The sequence below is a fragment of the Pan troglodytes genome, chromosome 3, assembly GCF_028858775.2.
Source record: "Pan troglodytes isolate AG18354 chromosome 3, NHGRI_mPanTro3-v2.0_pri, whole genome shotgun sequence".
NCBI classification, from domain to species: Eukaryota; Metazoa; Chordata; class Mammalia; order Primates; family Hominidae; genus Pan; species Pan troglodytes.
The window spans coordinates 43,738,295-43,758,550 of NC_072401.2; the positions used below are offsets into that span (position 1 = coordinate 43,738,295).

Sequence of the window (20,256 nt, forward strand, 5' to 3'; positions counted from 1 at the left end):
TATGAAACAAACATGAGCAACTTTTTAAAATTAGAAGAAAACTATGTCTTTATACAGAGGTATTTAGTAGAGTGTTCTGTATACTTTCTTGTGTGTTTGAATAATTTTATAATACAAAATATGATTTTCATAATAAAAATCCTTTTTAAGAAAACTTAAAACCTATCCCTTTATATTGGCAATTGTGGAATATATTGTACTTGCTCTATCCCAATCTGCACACTGCCTTTCTCTGCTATGCTTTTCCCTAGGAGGCTAGTTCCTATAGACTGACTCTTCAAATTTCTCTAGCTGTCTTCCGGTTGGGTCAACTCAATGGGAACCCCTGGGAGACAGGAGTAGATGGCGTGAGAGACCAGGGACCATAGAACAGTATTTCTTCCTTGCCTCTTCCCTTGACCAGGGACCATAGAACAGTATTTCTTCCTTGCCTCTTCCCTTGATCAATACACAGTCTCGGGCAGCATCCTGTATGGTAGATGGGCCCTCCTCCAGAGTTCTGGGTCTCAGTGGGCTTTGATAATCCTCTCCTTGTTCCTTCAGCACTAAGAGTGGTAATGGCTTTGCGTTGCTTCTGAGTGTCTCACCATTGCATATTCCATATCCTTGTCTACTCCCTTGTAAGTAGATCTTTCCTAAGTCTGCTCATTGAAATATTTGTTTCCTGCTTGTATCTTAGCTAACACATTGATGGAATGAGAAAGCAAAAATAAAACGTATCTTAGCTAACACATTGATGGAATGAGAAAGCAAAAATAAAACAATAGTACAATAAGTAGTAAAAATCTATTATTAATAAGATATATAACTTAATTTATGCAATATGTGTAAAATAAAGCCATCTATAAGACCATTTAAATTAGTTGATTAGTCTATTAATCGGATTTGTTCACATCAAACTCCAAAATACACGGCCTATTTGGAATACCCCAAGCCATAAATAAACTGGTTTAATAATAGCTGTCAGTTATATTTAGGACAATTAAACTAGTAATATATGCAAATGTAATTTTTGATATATTTAATGCTTATTTTGAAATGGACAACTGTAATAGCTATTATGATAATCAATCCAATGGTCAAGTTCTATTATGGTTACAGTGATTTGAAATTATAAAGCATAGCAGTCATCTTAAAATTCCTTTTCCAAAGATTATTCACCAGAAATAATGTATTCCATTAGAAACCCAAGGGTTTTTCTTTAATGGAAGGCAGCCATATTCCTTTAGCAAAACTGATTAGTCTGTCCTCCTGCTTCAGTGTTTTTATCTATTAAAGCCAAAGCCTAATGAGCAAATTCACTAATGAGGTGCTCTATATCTGTTGTAAAGAAAAATCTTTCTTTAGCAAACTTCTTATTAAAATAGTAAGTGAGTCTAGAGCTAAACTTGGCAAAATTCTGTGATCCAAACTGACAAATGCAAGCATGTTTTCTTTTAATACCTGAAATGTTGACTGCTAATAATGGGATCTCAGTTCAAACAAATAATTACAGTTGATGATTAAAGTAACCATAACCCTAATTAATGACTTTTTTAATAGCTGCTGCTTATTTAGGGCATTAATCCAAGTTCATTGTTTAACCTCTTTATATCTACTAACCCATATAAAATATTTAACATTCACTGACTCATTCCTAAGGCACTACATGATAATATGTGACTGTATCCATGAGGTGCCACTAATGATGATTTTTTTTGTCTACCCTCCATTCTGGCCAGGTTTTCTACTGTCAGATTCCATCTTGAGTTGAGGATTCCATTTCCATATACTCTTTTTGAAGGAACAGATTTCAGGTAGTTTTTAAAACCATGGATCACCTGGAGTCACAGTGAAGAGAGTGGCACCTGGATAAAAGACCACCATGTATCTGCTTGCCTATTGTCTGTGAGCAGTGCTTTTGCACAGTATTGGATGGTGATTGCTAAACTAAGTCACCTCCTATTTGGTCTTTGAATTCAAAACATAAAACATTTCTTAGAGATGAGAGATCATAGCCCTTTAAACAGCTGAAATAAGTTTAGTAGGGCAGCAGAAACAGCTAGAGATAAGGCTGAAGATGAAGTCATTACTTAGGTATAAAAAGGCTTGTAAACCAGGATTCCAATTTTTATCATACAGGTTATTGGAACCCCTGGAGGATATAAAACCAGAAAGTAAAATGATCATATTTACATTTTTCCTTTCCTGGTTTATTCTTATATTAAACTCTGACTGATTTAAGTAACTTAAATATGCTTCTCTTATAACCTGAAAGATGAAAGATAAGCCACTTCTCATTTTAATGATAACAAGCTGAGATGATAACCGTGCCTGTGCTCTTGCTGTAGTCTTCCTGTACATGCCACTCATCTATCTACTTTTTTCCTAGAGTAGACATGTTGGCCTCAATATCTGCCTCTATTAGGAATCTTACTTTATTTACTATCCTTGCTTAACTTCTTCCACTCCATATTGTTTCTTGTAGAACATATATTACCACTGCTTATGGTACATCGACAAACCTTTTAATTCTCAAATGACATTCATAGTAAGAAATTTGTTTCTTGGCTCTACCCTGTGCTAACTGGAAGAGTTGGCATCATCTCAACTAAGTCCCATCATCTGAATTTATTTTTCTGTAAAGGGATGCTTTGTTTATTATACTTTATAGACTTATTGTGAAGGGAAATTAGGAAGTCTAAATGAGGCTATTCCTAATATCAAATGATGTATGAATATGTTTTATTATGATAAAGTGAATGTAATTCACATATATTGTTGAGACCTGTCAATGATAAGTAGAGTAGCTGCATGAATACAAACCTGGGCTTTAAAGTCATACAGGCTTCAATCAAACCTTTTCTAATTAGTATCTGTAAAACTGCAGGAAAGTTAATTAGCTGCTGTAAACTTCAGCACCTTTATTTATAAAATTGGAACAACAATGTCTACTTCACAAAATTATGATAAAGATTTAATGAGGTAACACGTGAAAATGTATTTGAAAGGTCATTGGAACACAGTAAGTGGTCATTAAAAGGTTGCAATTATTCCATTAAGAAGTAAAATGTTTGATCTTTTAAAATTTGTATTTAATTGTAGGAACCTATTACAATTTATTTAAGAATAATAGCACAAGGAAACTTACATGAATGGATTCATTATCCTGTCTTGCAAATTAGTCTTCTGGAAGTAAAGCTAAAACATAAAGAAGGAGCAATAGGAAGTTAGCAGCTATTCAGGAAAGTGGAAACAGAGTTTTCTCTCTGTCTTCCAAAATCAGCTTTAACTTTACTGTTGAACACAGTATTCTACTTAGTAGGTGTTGAGTGGACAAACGAAGGAATAAATGAATAAATTACAACTGTTTGAAAAGGGTCATAGCTGATTCAGGTCATTTTATGCACTGGAGGATGAGGTTAGAGTCTTTAGGGGAATAGGGTAAGACTGTTGCTCTAAAGGCAGTTCCAAAGAGCAGATACATAAGTCGATGGGGCAATAATAAAAAGGATGTTAATGTTAATGATATCTAACAGGTATTGAGTGCTTAATAGTATCAGACATAGTTTCAAATGTTTTACTTACATTATCTTTTTATTCATCCTAAATCCCATATAAACAGATATTATTATTATCCCTAAACTAAAGCAAAGAGAGGGTAAGAAACATCCACAAATTTATATATTATTAAATAATATTCTATATGTTTAACATGAGAGAAAATGGCAAGGTTCAAATCTCCCAGGCTCCAGCCAGGTGGTTTAGGAATCCAATGATCCTCTGTATTAGTCAGGGTTCTCTAGAGGGACAGAACTAATAGCATATATAGAACTAATAGGAGATATATATATATATATATATATATATATATATATATATATATATGAGTTTATTAAGTATTGACTTACATGATCACACGTCCCACAATAGGCTTCCTGCAAGCTGAGGAGCAAGAAGAGCCAGTTCAAGTCCCCAAACTGAAAAACTTGGAGTCTGATGTTCAAGGGTAGGAAGCATCCAGCACAGGAGAAAGATGTAGTAGGCTGAGAGGCTAGGAGAGTCTACTCTTCATATTTCTCTGCCTGCTTTATATTCTAGCTGCACTGGCAGCTGATTAGATGGTGCCCACCCAGATTGAGGGCGGGTCTGCTTTTCCCAGCCCACTGACTCAAATGTTAATCTCCTTTGGCAACACCCTCACAGACACACCCAGGATCAATACTCAGCATCCTTCAATCCAATCAAAGTAACAGTCAGTATTAACTAACACAAGTCCACCCTTTGTCAACTTGAACCCATATGCAACTCCTGAGATCATACATAATCTTCAAATAAAGACAATAATATGGTCACAATTATGCCTAACATGATACAACTATCCTTCATACAACTGGAAACACTCCAATCCCCAAACCAAATACGATCAGATAAAGTTGACAATACTTAAGTGCTGATGTGAAGTCAATAAATCTTATGTCACATGATAAAGAAAAAAGGAAATAAAATGAAGATATTTTCTTAGTACAAGTATCTACATACACAAACATGTTTTTCACAAAAGAAGGAGGAAATACTCATGACAATTACAGTCCCCATTTCTGCAGCTAGTCACGTGGTCATAGCTAGTATCAATGACTACCTTCTTCTACTACCCATTCTGTATTCCCTTTGCCTTCATTAAGCACCTTAGCAGGTGGTGGTTTCTTTCCTGATAGAGTGACCCAAACCTTCATTCCTGAAGGGTCTGGACCATTTGTAGTCCTGCCTGGATTGGGCTGTTGTAGTTTCCCATTGACCTTAATCGCAGAGTATGATAATACTAAGAGATGCCCTAATGAATTTCCTGTATTCCATGAATACTCTTCCTTACCTCCATTGTGGAGTAGTAGAGTGATTTCATCTTGATAGTCCGGGTCAATCACCCCAGCCAACACTGTAACTCCCTTCTTAGCCTGTTGACTTAAAGGTAGGTGGAGCCCAAAGTGTCCAGGTGGCAATTTTTTTTTTTTTTGAGACGGAGTCTCGCTCTGTCACCCAGGCTGGAGTGCAATGGCGCAATCTCGGCTCACTGCAAGCTCTGCCTCCCGGGTTCACGCCATTCTCCTGCCTCAGCCTCCTGAGTAGCTGGGACTACAGGCGCCCACCACCACGCCCAGCTAATTTTTTGTATTTTTAGTAGAGATGGGGTTTCACCGTGTTAGCTAGGATGGTCTCGATCTCCTGACCTCGTGATCCGCCCACCTCTGCCTCCCAAAGTGCTGGGATTACAGGCGTGAGCCACCGCACCTGGCCTCCAGGTGGCAATTTTAACTTCCAGTGTAATGAAATAGTTGCTGTGTCTCCTGGTGGCAGCACTGCTCCCTCTGGAACTAAGACCTGTAGGCCAGCAGAACATAATGTCACAGGAAAAGGAAGCCAACATTTAGCTAGTGGATCACTAGGGGTGATGGTGAGTGGTGTCACTTCCACTTCCACTCCTTTATTCCTGGACCTGTGATTCCTGGCTATAGAATAAATGGTACCATATATTGGATGTTAATTCAGAGCATACACGGCCTTCTGGAGAACTTTGCCTCAGCCCTGCAAAGTATTGCCACCTAGTTGGCATTGTAATTGTGACTTCAAAAGGCCATTCCACTGTTCTATCAATCCAGCTGCTTCAGGATAATGGGAGACATGGTAAGACCAGAGAATTCCATGAGCATGAGTCCACTGCTACACTGCTTTAGCCGTAAAGTGAGTGCCTTGGTCAGAGGCAATGCTGTGTGGAATACCAAGACAGTAGATAAGATATTCTGTGAGACCACTGATGGTAGTCTTGGCAGAAGCATTGCATGGAGGATAGGCAAACCCATATCCAGAGTAAGTGTCTATTCCAGTGAGGACAAACCTCTGCCTTTTCCATGATGAAAGAGGTACAATGTCATCAACCTGCCACCAGATAACTGGCTGATCATCCCAAGGAATGGTGCCATATCAAGGGCTCAGTGTTGGTCTCTGCTGCTGCCAAATTGGGAACTCAGCAGTGGCCATAGCCAGGTCAGCCTTGCTGAGTGGAAGTCAATGTTGCTGAGCCCATGCATAACCTCCATCCCTGCCACCATGGCGACTTTGTTCACGGACCCATTAGGCAATGACAGGGGTGGCTGGGGAAAGAGGCTGAGTGTTGTCCACAGAACAGGTCCTCCTATCCGCTTGATTATTAAAATCCTTCTCTGTTCAGGTCACTCGTTGGTGAGCATTCACATAGGATACAAATATTTACACAGTCTTTGACCACTCAAAGAAATCCATCCACATACTTCTTCCTCAAATTTCTTTGTCACCAATTTTCCAATCATGGTTCTTCCAAGTCCCAGACCACTCAGTCAAACCATTGGCTACAGCCCATGAATCAGTATATAATAGCATATCTGGCCATTTCTCTTTTCATGCAAAGCTCACGACCAGGTGCACTCCTCAAAGTTCTTTCCACTGTGAGGATTTCCCTTCACTGCTGCCCTTCAGAGATATCCTAGCCCACTTTTGGGTGGCGCCTGCATATCATGCAGAACCATCTGTGAAGCAGGCCCTAGTCTTGTCTTCCTCTGTCAAATGATCATAAGAAACTCCCCATGAGGCCATTGGTGTAGGCTAGGGGAGAGAAGGAAGGGTGGCAGGAGTGAAGACCATGGGCATTTGAACCACTTCCTCATATAACTTACTTGTTCTTTCAGGACCTGCTCAAGCCCAATCACATATATACCACTTCCAGTTGATGATGTAATGCTGCTGTGCATGACCCACTTTATGGCTAGATTGGTCAGAAAGCACCCAGTTCATGATAGGTAGTTCAGGTCGCATGGTGACTTGATGACCCATAGTCGAACGTTTAGTTTCCACCAAAGCCCAGTCACAGGCAAACAGCTGTCTCCCAAAAGGAGAGTAGTTATCTGCAGAAGATGGCAGGGCCTTGTTCCAAAATCCCAGAGGCCTCCACTGTGATTTACCTATGGAGGTCTGCCAAAGGCTCCAAACAGCCTTCCTATCTGCCACTGACACCTCAAGCACCCATTGGATCTGCTGGGTCGTATTGCCCAAGTGGCAGAACGGTTTGCATGGCAGCCTTGACCTGTTGCAGAGCCTTCTATTTTGGACTCATTTCAAAACTAGCAGCCTTTTGGGTCACTCAATAAATGGGGCCATATTAACACACCCAAATGAGGAATGTGTTGCTTCCAAAATCCAAATAAGCCCACTAGGCATTGTGCCTCTTTCTTGGTTGTAGGAGGGGCCAAATGCAGCAACTTATCCTTCACTTTAGAAGGAATATCTCAACAGGCCCCACACCGCTGAACCCCTAGAAATTTTACTGAAGTAGAAGGTCCCTGAATTTTACTTGGATTTATTTCCCATCCTCTGGCACACAAATGTCTCACCAATAAGTCCAGTGTGTTTTCTACTTTTTGCTCACTGGATTCAGTCAGTATAATGTCATCAATGTAATGGATTAGTGTGATATTTTGCAGAAGTGAAAAGCAAGGTCTCTCTGAATAAGATTATGACACAAAGCCAGAGAGTTGATATACCCCTGTTGTAGGACAGTAAAGGTATATTGCTGGCCTTGCCAGCTGAAGGCAAATGGCTTCTGGTGGGTCTTATGGACAAGAATGGAGAAAAAGGCATTTGCTAAGTCAATGGCTGCATACCAGGTACCAGGAGATGTGTTAATTTGCTCAAACAATGAAACCACATCTGGTACAGCAGCTGCAATTGGAATCACCACTTGGTTAAGCTTACAATAATCCACTGTCATTCTCCAAAATCCATCTCTCTCCTGCCCAGGCCAAATGAGAGAGTTTGATGGTGATGTGGTGTTAATCACCACCCCTGCATCTTTCAAGTCCTTGATGGTGGCACTAATCTCCGCAGTCCCTCCAGGGATGCAATATTGTTTTTGATTTACTATTTTTCTAGGTAGAGGCAGCTCTAATGGCTTTCATTTGGCCTTCCCACTATAACAGCCGTCACCCTACCAGTCAGGAAGCCAATGTGTGGGTTTTGCCAGCTAAGTATGTCTATGCCAATTTTGCATTCTGGCACTGGGGAAATTACCACAGGATGAGTCTGGGGAACAACTGGACCCACTTTAAGTCAGACATGAGTTAAAACACCATTAATTACCTGACCTTCACAAGCCCCTACTTTAACTGGAGTATCACAGTGATGTTTTGGGTCTCCTGGAATCAAGGTTAGCTCAGAGCCAGTGTCCAGTAGTCCCCAAAATGTCTGATCATTTCCCTTCCCCCAATGCACAGTTACCCTGGTGAATGGCCAGAGGCTTCCTTGGGGAAGAATGGAAGAAAGATTCACTGCATAAATTGTCAATACTGTAGTGTGGTCCTTCCTCTAGGGGACCCAGACTCCCCTTCATTCAAGGGGTTTTGTGACTGTAAACTGGCTTAAGTCTGGAAATTTATTGAAAGGCCATGATTCTCTTTTGATAATTCAAATTAGTCTTTTGTCCATTCGACCTGAGAGTTTTCTGCTTATATAAATTAAGTAGGAATGCAGTAGGCTTCCCATCAATTTAACTTCTAGGAGAATTGTGATTAGCCAATGCCAGAGCGCTACACGAGTCAGACTATTCTGATTGCTGCTTTGTTTCTGCTGTCCATTATGGTAGCTATGCCCACCTTGCCTTTGATGGTAAAGTGATCCCACTTGGGCCCTGCCACCTCAGGATACAATTATTTCCACTGTATTTAAATTTTGTAATTGAGTGACTGTGGTTCCCATTGTTAGATCTGACATATAGAGAAGAGCAATTACAGGGCTCTTCAAAGATGCAGGTGCTGTCCTTATGAATCTATTTCACAAGGCATTGGTCACTGGTATATCTTCTGGATCATTCCAGCTGGGATGAGTAGGACTAAAGTGACTAATCCACTCCACCATCCCAATCTTTTGTTTCTTTTTTTAGAGATGGAGTCTCGCTCTGTCGCCCAGGCTGGAGTGCAGTGGCATGATCTCGGCTCACTGCAACCTCTACTTCCTGTCTCAGCTTCCGCCTCCTGGGTTCAAGTAATTCTCCTGCCTCAGCCTCCCTGGTAACTGGGATTAGAGGCATGTGTCACCATGCCTGGCTAATTTTTGTATTTTAGTAGAGATGGAGTTTCACCATGTTTGCCAGGCTGGTCTCGAACTCCTGACCTCAAGCAATCCACCTGTCATGGCCTCCCATAGTGCTGGGAGTACAGGCATGAACCACCGTGCCAGGCCCATCCTAAGCCTTTTGACCCCTTACTCTACATTAAACCAAGGGAGATTAGGCATTTCCAGCTTGCTCACAGTGGGCCATCTTTTGCAGCTAACCAAGCAAATAAACTGTTAGAACTTTCGTAATCCCCCGAGCTGCAACATTAAATGCAGAGTCCCTGCATTTAATCTGCATTTAATATATATATTATTAAATATATATTATATATACTTATTACATTATATATAATATATATTTAACATATATAAATATATATTTAACATATAATATAATAAATTATATATAATATATAATATAAATAAATTATATATTATATATAATATAAATAAATTATATATTATATATAATATATAAATAAATTATATATTATATATTTAACATATATAATATTAAATATATATTATATATTTAATTCATATATTATACATTTATATTTACAATTATAATATTATAAATTTATAACATTAAATATATTTTAAATATATATTATATATTAAATATACAATATTAAATATATATATGAAGGGGAATTTATTAACTCACATGATCACAAGGTCCCACAATAGGACATCTGCAAACTGAGGAGCAAGAAGAGCCAGTTTGAGTCCCAAACCTGAAGAACTTGGATTCCAATGTTTGAGGGCAGGAAGCATCCAGCACGGGAGAAAGATATAGGCTGGGAGGCCAGACCAGTCTAGTCTTTTCACATTTTTCTGCCTGCTTTATATTCTAGCCACATTGGCAGCTGATTAGATGGTAACTACCCATATTAAGTGTGAGTCTGCCTTTCCCAGCCCACTGACTCAAATATTAATTTCCTTTGGCACCACTCTCACAGACACACCCAGGATCAAAGTTTTGCAACCTTCAATCCAATCAAGTTGACACTCAGTATTAACCATCACATCCTCCCTCTCCTTTGGTTTTTGTAACCGCACTGGAGAGTCTAAGCCTGGTGCTTAAAATCTCCAGAAGAGTATATAGCCAAGAAAGCTGCATGGCCACTCCATGGAGAAAGAAGCATTTGCCTTTTCATGTCATTGCAAAACTGACTGTCATTGCCTTCTCAGATCTAAGGCAACAAGGACAGTTTCTATGCCCTGATATTTCTAAGGATTGAGGTTTTTGGGTACTCCTGCAGAGCAAAGCAAAACAGCTATACATTCCTAGCTGTTTCCGTTTTTAACTTAAGCTAAGATTGTCCTAGAAAATAAGAGCTAAGAGTCATGAGTTTTAGGTTTTAAGTGTTAAAGATTTTAAACCTTCTTTCCATATTTTCTAGTTTCTGTTTTTCAATAACAGCACCTTTTTATAAATCCCTATATCAATTTATTGGAATAAATATAGATTCAGGCCCTTATCAGAAAATAATCTGACAGAAAGAGCAAACATATGTATTTTACATTCACACATATACACAGGCATACACACACAAACACAAGCTAAATTTTTCTACTCTGTACTGAGGTAGTGGCAAATTTTCATTATTGTTTGAAAATTTCACTTATTTTCTTCTTGTTCTTACTTTCTTTGTTACCCGTTCCACCAATATCTGGTTTTCTATGCCTCTATTTCTCATGACTGCTTCCTATTTTGGAAGTCCTTTTTGTCATGGATTGTCAATTCTTTTCCTAATATTATAGAATGTATAAGACATACGAATGTCTCTTTTACTAATATTAGTCACTTTTACAGCATAACTTTAAAGTACAATTATACAGCAAATAACACAGATTCTGGCACAACAAATATTCAAGAATTAGTACATACACAAATGCTGAATGGTGGCTAAAAATCTCATCAGCTTCTGTGTATTGTAGACAGGGACAAATTTTGAAGGATACAGACTAGTTTAGCCTGGTCTGTAAGTTACTATTATACAAAAGAATAGAATTTTCTTTATTCATTTAAGTTAAAATATAAAAATTGGCTAATAAGCAAATTAAACTTATATTTGTAGAAATTTAAAATTATTACCTTAAGATTGTCTAGGAGTAATTAAAGCTCAAGCAAACTATAATGTTAAATTTTGAGACTCATTATCATATAAAATTCCATCTAAGAAGAACTTGTTCTAGAACCTCTCCTAAGGATGTTATAGTCCATAGTAATGTGAAGATAAAATCAAATTGGCTTACCTACTATATACATTAGTAATGTGATTCTACAAAAACACAGTTGTGACAAATATTCTAAAATGAGTGCAATTTAAACAATGGTACTTTCTATTTCAAATATTAGATAACAGGTATGAAGCATACTTGCATTTGGGTGCTTAAAATGGCATTTTAAAAATTGATCTATTATCTGAAATACTTCTTGTCTATTTTTCTCAATTTTCATGTTTTAAAATTTATTTTAATAGACAAATAATAATTGATATATTTATGGACTGCCATGTGATGCTTTGATCTATACATGTAGTAGAAAGAGTCAATAAGCTACTTAACCTAACATCACCTCACCAACTTATTTTCTTGTGGTGAGAGTGTTAAAAGTTTCTTCTTTTGGCAATTTTGTAATCTATAATACATCATTATTAACTGTGGTCGCCTGCAGTGCAGTAGATCACTAAAACTTATTCTTCCAGTCTGAGACTCTATATCCTTTGATCAACATCTTCCCTTTCCCTATCCCACCCTCTCCCTGCCAGCCTCTGGAAACCATCTTTCTGCTCTCTGTTTCTATGTGATCAACTGTTTTAGATTTCACATATAAGTGAGATCACGTAGTATCTCGCTGTTTGAGACAACATAGATGGAACTGGGGGAGGTTATGCCAAGTTAAAGAAGCCAAGCTCCATTTTCATTTCTACTATCAGCTTTTCTCCTGCAGTGTTGTCATCTTGAGTTCTCTGTTTAATCAGGATGCTGTTCGGAATTTTGTGCAGAGACGCTTTCCATTATGCCATGCTTTTTCTTGTTGCTGAATTTATCCTCTTTTCCCTTATTATACGTGGAGCTTCCAAATCTCTCAATTTGGCCTTTTCTTCTTACAAGGTATTTTTATGTCCACTTCCCCAAGAGTCTATTTCTTCTGAAAGATTAAACTATTTTTTTCAATAGTCACAATTTCCAGTAGAACTTGATGATTTTGGTCACTAGCTTGTGCCTAATCATAGGACAGCATCCTAGTTCTCAGAATAGGGACTTTCATTCAAACTCTAGGAGGAAAATAAATCTATTTTCTAGAAGTCTCTGCAACTGAACTCTAAATACCCAGTGTGTGCAGGAGTTATTAACCTGGCAGTTTCCCTCAATTTAGAGTTTCAATTGCCCACTGCTGACTGTGTCGTGACCTCATCTTCTCCCTCAATGTTTCTATCTAGTCCTTTTCTTCAAACAACAATTTCTTATTTGCTGCTCTCCCTAGCCACAATGGGAGTGGCTATATATGGATATATGGAAAATTTCAATCTTCAAAGTTTCCATACCTATTTGTCTTCTTGCTTATCTCAGAAGATAAACATATCTCTTACTTGTTGGTTTTCTCTGCCACCTATAGACTCTTCCCGAAACCCCATAGCTATCCTTGGGAGTCAACCTGGCACTGGGGCATAGCTAAGTGGCACAGTTGTCATAATGCTAAGTACTCTCTCATAGCTTTCTGCAAATAAGAAGCAATACTTTTATTTTGTATATCAAGCTGATGTAAAAGGCAGTACAATTTTTTATTCATCCTGAAAAACTAAAATGAAAGTTACACCCTAGAAAAAGATTGACTATCATAACTGCTTTAACCTTTATTCTGTAGCTTATCCTTTCTTAAACTGGTTATATCCCATTACCTAATCTACCTAGCACTGCCCTTACTCTTAACAAATCCTTTCTTCTGCTCTCTGTTCCCATTTCTCAGCAACCTTCTATCATACATATAAAGAAACATAAACACACACACACACAACTTTTCCAATTTGTCTAAAACATATGTACTTTTCAACTCAGTCCTTATAGCACTTTTACATTGAAGCATGGCTTACATTCCAAATCTCCAGAAAAGTCACCATCTCTTCTTTCATGGCATTTCCAAATACACCACCTTTGGTATGACAAGCCAATCCTCCCACTTGCTTAGCACAGTATTATTAAGTATATATTAAAGGTTTAACAGATTTAAACAAATAGCCTAACCTTATCGAAGCAGGTTTTGTTTGTTTGCTTGCTTTTCAGACACCAACTGGCAGGAAAATTTGCTGTAGATCCTGTGGCTATTTGCCATGACTGGTGGCCAACTTTGGAAGGAATTTCTAATATCTATGGAATTTCCTGTAATATGAGCATTAGCTCCTTAAGTTAGAAGCCGGAAACTCACTTTCCAAGTTCTTCCTACTCATGTGAAACAGACTTCACTAATAAGTCACACCACCTCAGTCTGCTCAAGAAGAAAGCAAAGTGAGAATGCAGAAACAGCATGGCTTTTAGCTTCTCACACAGTGTCTGGCTTTCTGAGGAAGTGGAAGCAGAATTTCTCATATCCAGTGTCCTGCCTCAGTGGTGCAAGCTGCAATGTCTGTGCCAAGTGACAGAGGAATTAGGTTCTTACCAGGGCAGCCATTAGGTACAAATTGGACTTTGTTGGCTATTTCCCATACGAGCCTGAATTATTCCATCTGAAGATTCTTTTATACTTAAATTGGCTAGGGATTATGTTATTTGTATCCTGAAACTCTGACTGACACCTAGCCTCAGAGCCATATAACTCAAAATAACAAACCCACAATAATTAGTCCATACTGATATGCTAGATGGCACTAATTTCTTCTTTTTCTTACTAAATTTCTTAAACTGTTATTTTTTAACATCATATAATTCCTCTTGACCTTTCTTCAACTAAATTGATTTTAAAAGTCACTCAAATCTACCTCAAAGTATGTGTGTGTGTGTGTGTGTGTGTGTGTGTGTGTGTGTGTGTTGTGGGAAGAAATGGTGATGTAAAAGATATAGAATCTTATAACTTTTTATCTTGCAGCTGGAACTGAAAACACAGAGGTATTAAGAACAACTGGAAGTTTTGGAAGATAGTTTCAAATTAATCACAACGAAAATAGGTCTGTAAATAAAATCATGTTTTTTTCTAAAGAAAAGCTGATATAAATATACTGCTTCTCATTTTTATTCATATAAAATGCATAAGTATTTTAGGCTACTCCATTCCAAGAAATTAATTTTCAAAAGTGTATTTGGCTCTGAGTGTATAGATAAAAGACAGTACTCAAATGATTTTTTTTCTTAAGCATTTATTTCAGGTTTATTTTCGGACACCAGTATGTGGAAAATGGTAATAGTAATAAATTTGAGACCCGGCTCAATAATGATTTTTCTCTGCAATGGTGGCAACTTTAATCTTCCCGAATTCCTACTCTCTTCCACTGGATGTTGCAGGTAACATTTGTCTACAAGCAGATTAGGATACTGAGTTTAATGTGCACGTGTTTTCTATGCAAGCCCTTGGGATCAACACCTGTGGATAGCAAAGGAGGGGAAAAGGATTAGGCAGAGGGAAATGTCCTGCTGTAATCCAGAGCCAGCAATGGTCTTAGCCAATCCCAATTGGAGCTCTGGAGTTAAAATGTCTTGTTGCGTTATCTCAAATTGGGCCAGAATTGTCGTTGGTGAGTCAGTTTAGGTTTTTGACTTCACTAACAAAAAGAATTTGAGAGCAAGTCCAAAGTAAGAGTAGGCCAATGAATTTACTGCAAAGCAAAAGTAGACTCTGAGAGGCTGAGTAGGATGCTTAAAGGGAGAGAAAGCCCTTAGTGCCTTAAGGGGAATTCCTTTTGTGGGAGCTGTACATATGTATTTATAAAATACATAAAAGTGAGGTCAAGTATGCAAAGGTGGACCTGAGGTTGGCGCATGCATTCAGCATTAACATGCTCTAACACACATTCTATGAATCATTAGCATCTAAAATCTCCACCTAGGAGTGTGGTTTTTTACTATTAAAATGACGAAAATGTCATTACAATCTAAATCCTGAACCTAGCTGCTCAAGTGGGACCTCAGAGATGTCCCTAGCTCTCCAAGGCAGGAAATTGTAGCTAAGAGCCTCTTGGGCTTTTGATGCTGATAGGCTGGAAATGAGGGGAGCCTCATCATGAACAAGGGCTTTTGTTCTCTTTCCCTGGGCGTATCAGGAGCTTGTATCCACCTGGCAGCTGGTATCATGTAGCACCGCTTATCTTGCAAAAGAGTTAGGTGCATGGGATGTGAAAGGAGCCCACTGGGCTTCACACAAGGTGACAAGTCGGTATGGCATCCTAAACTTACTTATCCTGCTCCAGAATGGCTGGTCCTTTCTGCCTCTGCTCTGTCAGTCATCCCTCCTGGGCTGACTTGGAAAGGATCTTGTGCTTGGTCAGGTAGGCTCATTCTCTGCAGTTGAGGCAAACCCTGAAGGGGCTGAGATTTAAATGCCACCTGCCAATAACATTCCTAGAAGCTAGAACAATAAATTTTTCCTCTAAGGGGCAGCTGGGCAGCTCATAGTGTCCACAACACTATATAAATAAATAAATAATAGTGATGTTATAAAGCACTAGGAATACACACACACACACACACACACACACAGTGTTTCATTAAATCTTAACCCAATAAAATCCTAATCAGCAGATATTTTCACTTTAAAAATATCTCTACAAAATAAGTAATACATCTCTAAAATTTAAAATTAAAGAATTTTCTAACAGTTTTAACATAAAACCATTTTTAAAATATTTTATAACTATTTTAATTTAATTTTATATTTTATTTAATATACTTATAATTGATTTATAATTTTAATTTTTGATTTCTCCTCAACTTTTGAGGGTCAAATTATAACAATACATGACTAGACCTAGAAGGAAGCAAGCTCAGCTATTGAGTATCCCAGGAAAGTAAAGCAGGAACTGGTTTCTGAGCCTTGCACTCACTGGTGTATATTTCATCTCCTTGTATTTGAACTGTTACCTGGATTTTCAGCAAGAATAGAACTTTGTTTGCTCTCTGGAATTCTGTAAAACTCATGGTGAAAAAAAAAAAAAACATGTCATAAGGCCCTGCTGCCTTACTGCATTTCTGGTTCAATTCCTTCTGAGTAAACTGGTGCCAGCCAGGCCTATTGTGACCTTGTTAGTCTAATTGCTTACTTGAGCTCAGGTAAGAACTATAGATGAAGTGAACTTGTTACGACCATTGCCATGTTTTATTTACTGATGCTATGAAGTGTTAATCATCTCGTGTTTGATACTTAAATTTATACTAGTAGTGGTCATTTTTAGGTGTAAGGTAAAATAAAATAGAATTGTTAAACCTAGTGTCATCTAAATAACCCCTTCCTATATTTAATGTCTTTGAAATGTCACTTTTCAATATTAAAATATTATATATATTTGAGATTGAAACTCTACTTTCTCTTCTGTTCCACAGTTGCATACCAATTCCCAAACACATATTGTATTATTTAAATTAGAATGTCTTTATAATACATTTTAATATCTGGTAGGAACAACCTTTCCTATCTTTATCACATATTTTATAAGATTAAAATAATTTTTATAGGTTTCTACTTTAGGAAGTTGTATTCTTCCAAAAAAAATCCTGGTTGATATTTTTCTTACTGGAACATCATGTAACTTTAAATGCATTGATTAAGAATTAATACTCTTGATATATTGCTGTGTAATTTGTGTAAGTGTGTGTGTGCTATGTCATCAAAGCCTGAACTCAAAGTAATTTTAGCTTAAAAATATATATCTATATATACATATATAAATAAAGAATACTTGGAATATGGATATAAGATGAGGGGCTGAATACAGTTCTAACTAAATTCCTGCCATTAATGTTATGGAAATAGAAATTGTGTTAATTTTTTTATGGTAATACCTAATAGTAAAGCATGAGAATGCATTATTGGTGGACTAGACATTTTGAGAAACTTTCAAAACTGAAATCAAGCAGGGATTGGATACATCAAAAACAAAAAAGAAATACTCCTGAGAAAAGGATTGGAAGATGGACCAAGGCACTTCAGAGTAAAACAAATATTGAAATATTTCAAATTGTGTCCTTATTTCATTTGTTCATCAAGAGGAGTCTTAACTCTATGAGTTTTGTCTGCATTCTGCCTCTTCTTCATTTAAAATGAATAATTGTGTATTTCAAGTGAAATGTCTACATTTTACTGATCTTTGATATAGTGTAAAGAGTTGTGCTTCACAACCTCTTCTAATGTTTACTTATTTTCATATCTGTGGTTTCACTGAATGCTTTACTCTCATTTTTACTTTGAGTTTCTTACCTTTTTTCTTGGTTGGATTTTTCTGAGCTTTATCTATTTTCTTGTGACTTTGAAATAAAAAATTTGTTTGATATTTTAATATTTTCAATAATTTTCTTCTTATTGGTGTCTTTATGTTTATGAATTCCTCCTTTCCGATTTCCTTTCTGGAGACTCATTATTATTTCAAATCATTATATTTTTTAATGATGATAACAATTATCATTTTTTTAGATGTTAGTTTCTGCAATGCTAAAGCACTTTATAAACATAGCATGTTTACTTTCATTATTTCTTGTTTAATAATAAAGTAATTCAATCAAATCATTTTCCTTTAAATTTGTCATATCATCAAAGTTCTGAAAATGTAATGTTCTCTTTACTTAGCCTTATTCTTCAAACAGTTTGTTCAAAATTATTTTATAAAATTTGATCTGAGGCAAACTGGGATCTGTTGGAGACCTGATATTCAGTCATACTGAATTTAAATAGGCCACATGGTTAGGGATCCTTTGTACTAAAGTTAAGATGCATGCTCTGGGCTGCCTTTTGTGCTTCCTGCAGTTGTATTGTAACAAGACTTAGGTTAAGTCTGTTACCTTTTTTGCCCTTTGGATTCATGCAGCTGGATGTTAGGAGGGCCAGGGCCTTTTTGTCCTTGTGTGATAAGTACTCCCCATTTCTCTTATAGCATATGAAACTGGGGCATAGGAAACTACTCTGCCTTGAACTACACAGTCTTATCAGATCCATTTTGGCATGCGACCAAAAATGATCAATTTCTCCAATCTCTTTGAAACTCATGGAAATATTTTAGTTTGTTCTTTCCCCTCACTTCAAGGATAAAACCTATTATCCTCATATTTTGGGGTCTCCAATAATTCTTGCCATAGCTATGCCAGGCCACTATCTTAAGGAACAAAAGACAATATGATAAAAATCAGAGTTGTGATGAGGTACATTACCAAGAGTGGCTATTGGCTTTGAGACAAACATATCCAAGCCCTCAATCTGAAACATTAGTGAATGAGATCTTGCTTTGGAATACTGAAGCAGGACTGGGTTGTATGGAAATTAGGGTCATCCTTAAGAAACCTGAGATTTTAAAGATAGCTTCACTTTCCATGGATATGGTTCAACATGAAAATACTATGTCTTTGTTTGCTGGGCCCAGAAAAAACTCAAGACAGAATAGGCAGAGCTTCAGTATATGGGTTTTATAGGCATTGGTGAGTGGAATGCTTTTCTATAGCCTGTAGTGTATGTATGTTTAATTATCTATCCCCTCTTTTTTTAATCATCTGGGATATAGGATATCTCTCCTGGGAAAGTAGATGTCCCACCATGAAAGGAAGAATTTTAGGAAATAATTATTTTCTTTAGTTGGAATTCTGAAAAGAGAAATATTTCTCTTTACTGATACTCTGGAATAATTCTGAGTATTCTAGTTTCAAAAATTATAAATGTTTTCTAAGTTCTTAAGAATCAGACAATTTGTGTTAATTTTTTTTTCTAACTCATAAAGAATATATTACTTTGGCATAGAATATGAGGTGTACAATCTTTGTATTTAGAAAATGACACATATTGCATTATTTTCTTACATGTTTTGGTTCAGAAATGTTTGATGGCAATTTGCTTTTGTTTTCCTACTAACAAACTGTCCCTCTATACATCTTTACACACATATACACATATACACATGCACGTTCAAGAGCTTCAATTTATTATTAAAATTCAGAAAATTTCCCAACCTCTAAATCTTTTTTAAAAAATAGATCTCCTTTGTTGTTGAATACTTTTTTTGCCTTAGTTCAGGGAATGTATCTTAAGGTATTTTTAAAAGATAATTGATTAATTATTTACAATATTTAAACTGCTTTTTATTGTGTTGATTGCATTATATATTTTGGTAATTAAGCTTCATATTTGAAAGCCACATTCGTAACCGTAGATTATTCTGCTTTAAAGATATAATGACTTTTTGAATATTGTTGAATATATAAATTATGGTTAGTTGACTTTTTAAACTTTCTTATAGCAAATTTGTCCTTCAGGGAAAGAAAGCATTTTTGTTTTATTCTGCCAAAAGGGTCTCTTTTTTTTAGCTACTGAGTAGTTTCATATGCTTAGGAATAATCATTTATTTTTCTTCTATTTTATAAGAACATCAATATTTAATTTTAATAGATAAAAACCTCTTTAATTAGGATGGATTTTTATTGAAATATTAAAGTCTGATTTAAAAAGAGATAGTTGAGTTTCTATTTAATCAGATCAGAGGTTTCACTGTCCAAAACCAGAAGAGTGTTTATTTCCAGCTTTATTGAGATATAATTAACAAATAAAAATTGTATATATTCAATGTCTACATGATATAATATGAATGTATGTATAATGTATACATTGTGAAATGATTAACACAATCAAAGTAACTAACCTATCCATCACTACCCATAGTTACTATTTTGTGTGTGTGTGTGTGTGTGTGTGTGTGGTGGGATCATGTAAAATCTAAGTAAGCAAATTTCAAGTAAACAATAAAAACAATACAGTAGTATTGTTAACTATAGTCACCATGATATACTTCAGATTCCCGAAACTTATCCATCTTTGTTTGTTTGTCTGTGGCGAAATCTTGCTCTGTCGCCCATGCTGGAGTGCAGTGGCATGATCTTGGCTCCCGGCAACCTACGCCTACCGAGTTCAAGCGATTCTCCTGCCTCAGCCTCTCGAGTAGTTGGGGCTTC

General features: G+C 36.7%; 1 long non-coding RNA gene across 1 annotated transcript; it reads right to left on the reverse strand.

The window, feature by feature from the left end:
* Positions 1-14,552: 14,552 nt before the first annotated feature.
* On the reverse strand, positions 14,553-15,676 carry LOC107974076 (uncharacterized). Its single transcript, XR_001716623.3, has 2 exons — positions 15,511-15,676; positions 14,553-14,701 (listed from the first exon to the last, which is right to left on the reverse strand). It is a non-coding gene; the product is annotated as an uncharacterized LOC107974076 (long non-coding RNA).
* Positions 15,677-20,256: the final 4,580 nt, after the last annotated feature.